General features: G+C 35.3%; 1 pseudogene; it reads right to left on the bottom strand.

The window, feature by feature from the left end:
* Positions 1-73: 73 nt before the first annotated feature.
* LOC103213260 lies at positions 74-1,050 on the bottom strand (annotated as a pseudogene).
* Positions 1,051-5,288: the final 4,238 nt, after the last annotated feature.

Genomic DNA, 5,288 nt, shown 5'->3' with positions numbered 1-5,288 from the left:
TTTGTTATTTTCTGTCTTGTTGAACTTTGCTATTAGTGTTGGAGCAAGATGATATCTCATTGTTGTTTTGATTTGGCAATGCAATTTTTTTTAAAATGAATACTTGAAAGGGTTTCTTAACTTGATTGTTCCTCAGGGTATAAATTAATGGGTTCAATGTAGGTGAAACAGAATAAATAAGCAATGAAACCATTTTATTAACAGTCACTTCTTCCTTAGCTGTGGGAGTCATGTAGATGAAAATGCACGTGCCATAGGTGATGGAAACCACAATCATGTGGGAAGAACAGGTTCAAAATGACTTTTTCCTTTGCTGCACAGAAGGGAATCAAAATATTGTCCTGATGATGCTACCATATGACAGAACGACACAAGTAAGAGTCACATATAGTGTCAGCACAGCACAGATGATAACTGTCTGTTCCATAAACCATGTGTCTGAGCAGGAGGTTTTCACAAGGGGAGATGCATCACAGGCAAAATGGTCAATCAGGTTAGAGTCACAAAACTCCAGATTTAAACCCAGGCTCAGGGGTGGGATTATTACACATAAGCCAGCCATCCAGCTAGAGATAATGAGACTCCTGCAGACCCTGCTGCTCATGATGGTCACGTAATGCAAGGGTTTGCAGATGGCCACATAATGGTCATAGGACGTGGCATCCAGGAGGAAAAACTCTGTTACTGCACAGAGGTCAAGAAAAAACACTTGGATAGCACAAGCATTATAGGAAATGACCTTGTCACCTGTTGCTGTGTTATACAGGTATCTAGGAATACAAGCAGAGGTGAAAGAGATCTCCAAAAAGGAAATATTTTTAAAGAAAAAGTACATAGGTGTTTTCAGGTGAGAATCCACAAAGGTGAGTGTGATGATGGTCAGGTTGCCAGTTACACTCAACATGTAGGTGAGAAAGAGAAAGACAAAGATCAGACCCTGCAGTTGAGGGTCATCAGTCAGTCCCAGCAGAATGAATGTGGTTACTGTCCCGTTTCTCGTCACTGACTTCTGACTCCTGCCAATCTTTAAGTGATACTCAAAGATGTTTTCTTATAGATAATTTTAGATACTCACAAGCTCACCATATTCAGGCTTTTCTTATTCATTATTATTATTTTTTAATGTTTCATTTCCATCTTCTACTTAGGATTTTCCCATGTGACTAATATACACTGTCGATGAGGTAAATATTTTATGGGTAGCAATAATGTCCTTTGTCAAGAATTCTTCTCTATTCACAAACTAAATCACAGACTTTTACTTTTGCTTTCATGTCTTTCTTGATATTTGGATCTTTATTTTATTTCTGTCTCTAAACAATGCTAACCTAATAGGTAATTTTTGCTCACTACATAGACTCTTAGGATCACTAGTGACACGTTGCCTAAGGCATTTGACTGCTAACCCAAAGGTTGGCAGTTCAAACCCACTAGCCACTCTGAGGAAGAAAGATGGGGCAATCTATTTTCATAAAGTTTACCACCTTGGAAACCCAATGGGGGTTTCTATGAGTCAGAATTGACTGGATGGCAGTGGGTTTGATTTTTTTTTTGTGGTTCATATAGATTCTCTGGTAGTGCCATGGTTAAGGTATTCATTCAGCTGCTAACTAAAAGGTAGGCAGTTCAATACCACCAGCCACTGCATGGGACAAAGATTGGCAGTCTGCTTACCTAAGTATTTATAGCCTTGGAAACCCTATGGGGCAGTTCTATTCTGTCCTGAGTTGGTACTGACGTGATTGCGGTGAGATTATATAGATTTTAAAGCAGACCTTTAGGTCTTTCTCCAAAATAAGATTTTTGCTTGTTGATTTACTTTTAGGACAAGTGCGTTCTATTCTTATGAACAACTCCTGCTCCCCTCTACACAATCTACCTTAATTCTCAATATATGCATGCATTTTTCTTTCCGACTTTGTGCATAACATTTAATGCTGACATGAAGTGATAACAGCCTTCTCTTCCTCACCTTCTAGTCACTGATCTTCTAGTCAAATGAATTATTTTATCTTCATCATTGCTCTTTTACTAATAATAAATAAGATATTGAATTCAGGACACAAGAATATTTGGATTCTGAATTTGTGATAAGTTCTCCACCGAATTTTCCCAGGCCTTAATCATTAATTACATTGGAAAAGACTCAAATATTTCTGATATATGATCAGTCTCTTGACCTTTTCTTATATGAATGGTAGAAAAACTTTTCCCTTTAGATACTCACTTTACTTGTCTTAGGAGCAGTTTCACTCTGTTGTTTACCTTACTGTTATTTCTTTCCGAGGTGCAGCAGAGTTGGCTGTGACTATTCACCCAGCTCCCACTCACCAAGACAGGGCAGAAACACTGACAGAGTCTCATGGTTTACCTGAAAGTCATAAAGTTCTTAGCACCGTCAATCTTTCATTTAACACCTATCAACTACTTATATTATCATATACTGAGATGCAGAAGTGTTATTTCTTTGTAGCCCACTTACCTTGCGTATTGCCTAAGGCACTTGACTGCTAACCAGAAGGCTGGAGTTTCAAACCCACAAGCCACTCCTGGGAAGGAAGATGGGGCAATCTACTTCCGTAGTGATACTGCTTCGGAAACTCAAGGATGGGTGGCTATGAGTTGGGGCCGACTAGAGGGCACATAACAACAACAGCAACCTTGCTTCCGTCATTTTTTCCTAATCTGTCAGGTAGCCAGTGCTTTACTGTGAAACCTTATCACGCCCTTCAAATTTGGAGCTTTGTTCATTTCTCAAGGTATATCGATTTTTCTCCTAAGATACTACCACTTAATGTAGAATAGAAATTAAGAAAACAATTTATTCTAAAATGTAACTGACTGTTAATTCTATCTTTCAAAGAAATGTTCAAAATGAACACAGAGGTCTTTAATGAGATGTCGCTGCTTCATCCAATACGCTATTCTTGCTAATATACTTTTATGCGTACAAAGATACTTTTCTATTTTTAATTTGAAGTTGAACCTATAGGCAAAAGTTGTCCTCGACATTCCTTATATTTATGTAGATGAATTTTTCATGTGTATTTTATGCATTAAAAACCTCCCAGTCAATAACATTTATCTATACAAGAGACATTCTAAGAAAAAGTCTCATAAATATATCAAATATATTAGAAAACATATATCAATTATACTTGAAATTCGTTTAATTTTATAGAGGAAAATATGACCTAGATTCTACAAAGGGAATTACAATCAAACAGCCAAATTTTATTATACTTAAATGTGTGTTAGTACATCAGTTTCTTTTGTTTGTTCAAACATAACAACATTACAACTGCAGTGTGGAAAGTGGTATTTCTACAAAGACATTTATGTGTTTACGTTCACTGGCTCATTTGGCAGTGCATACATCTTGCTGCAATTTCCATTCCAGCAAAATGGACAGACTTTCTTGTGATAGGCTCAGTGCTGTTATCTGCTCCCAAATATATCCTCACTATCTCCATCATTGAAAAGAAAATAATTTATCTCTAAGGGCTGGGGATTGTCAGAACTGTATCCACCAGGGGAGGAGATGATATTCTAAATCATCAGAGAGAAGTTACCTTATATTATTAACCCTGGGTTTTTTTTTTTTTTTGTTTTTTTCTTTTTGAAATTTCAAATACCATGAAGTGAAAAACAAACGGTCCTTGGTGACCTACCTTTGAGAGTTATTAATTAATTTTCTGATCAGGAAATATGGTTTTAAAAAATAAAACCAGTAACCCAGGCTTTAGAGGGACAGTGTCCTTAGAGAGGAGGACAACAGAGCAGGACAAGATGCATGGAGGGAGGACAGCTATCTTACTCACAGTGCAGGACTCATTTTTAAACAACTTGTACATCCACTGAGGCATTTGAAAGATTACAGTTCTTTATTGTAGGAATATAATTCTTTATTATATTATATGAAACCTTTATTATCATTGGAAATTTTGACCAGAGAAGCAAATTATGTGATAATTGCAATTATATAAGGTTGCTGCTTACATTACAGATCTTATCCTCCCAAATTTTCTTTCTTCAAATATGTCCTTTGTTAGAATATTATTTATAAATTATGAACATTTAGAGCTCTGTGTTTTCATTGCACACAACCTGTTTTTACATATTTAAACATGTCTTAATATATCACATAATCTCAATTTATGTAATTTCTAATGTTTAATTATTAATAAAAATTGACTGAGTGACTATTCTGTCTTTTATTTAACCAATGTCTGAATTAAATTTGTAGTATTTCTTTCATCTTTCATATTTATCAACTATTCTATTAAAAGCATCTTTGTATTAGTACTTCTTTGTATGTGTTAGAATAATTACAGGAAGTGATATTTCTGGATCAAATATTTCATATTTTATATTTCATATTAATTATTCATTATAAAATATCCATAATAGTAAACACTAAAAAGCAAACTCACTGCTGCCAAGTCACATCCGACTCATAGTGACCTCTCCTTGGGTTTCTGAGGTAGTGTCACTACAGAAGTAGATTCCCCAATCTTCATTCGGAAGAGTGGCTGGTGGATTTGAACTGTCAGCCTTCTGGTTAGCAGTCAAATAAATGCCTTAGGCACTTCACCACCAGAACTCCTATCCATAATATTAGGGTATAGTAAATATTTGGTATTGTAATTAGGTCATTTGAGGATGTCATTTTCATTTTCAAATCTATTCATATATTTTTCTTTTAAATGTGGTAAATATGTATTTAAGATAATATTAACTCTCTAAAATTGTCAGTGCTTACTTTTGCCATATAGTCCATGGTTTTATACAGTCAAATATGCCAAATATTTTGCATTAATATTTATACATTTAATTGAGATATATAATTGAAATACACCAAACTACACATGAAGTGTACAATTTGATAAGTTTTGATACACGCATATTCCTAGAATGTATTAACAATATTGCCACAATGAACATATCTATCATTCCCAAAATTCCCTTGTGCTCCTTTTCAGTTCCTTCTTCCTGCCTAGCCCCCTACCCCTGCCATTACCATCCAGTGACTGATGTGGTTTCTTTCCACTGTAGATGAAGATGTGTTTTATAGAATTTTATATAAATTGAATCAGTCAATATGTACTCATTCTTTTGTCTGTCTTATTTTATTCTGAATTCTTTTCTTGAGATTTATTCATGCTATTGCATGTATGTAAGAGATCTAGTGGTGCAGTGATTAAAGCATTTAGCTGCTAACTAAAAGGTCAGTGGTTCAAACTCACCAGCTGCTCCCCTGGAGAAAGATGAGCCAGTTAGCTTCCATA

Source organism: Orycteropus afer, unplaced genomic scaffold (assembly GCF_000298275.1).
Source record: "Orycteropus afer afer isolate SDZICR_OR568_19922 unplaced genomic scaffold, OryAfe1.0 scaffold01475, whole genome shotgun sequence".
Classification (NCBI taxonomy): domain Eukaryota; kingdom Metazoa; phylum Chordata; class Mammalia; order Tubulidentata; family Orycteropodidae; genus Orycteropus; species Orycteropus afer.
Note: the sequence above shows the minus strand (reverse complement) of the source record. Positions and strands in the feature narration are given on the sequence as shown.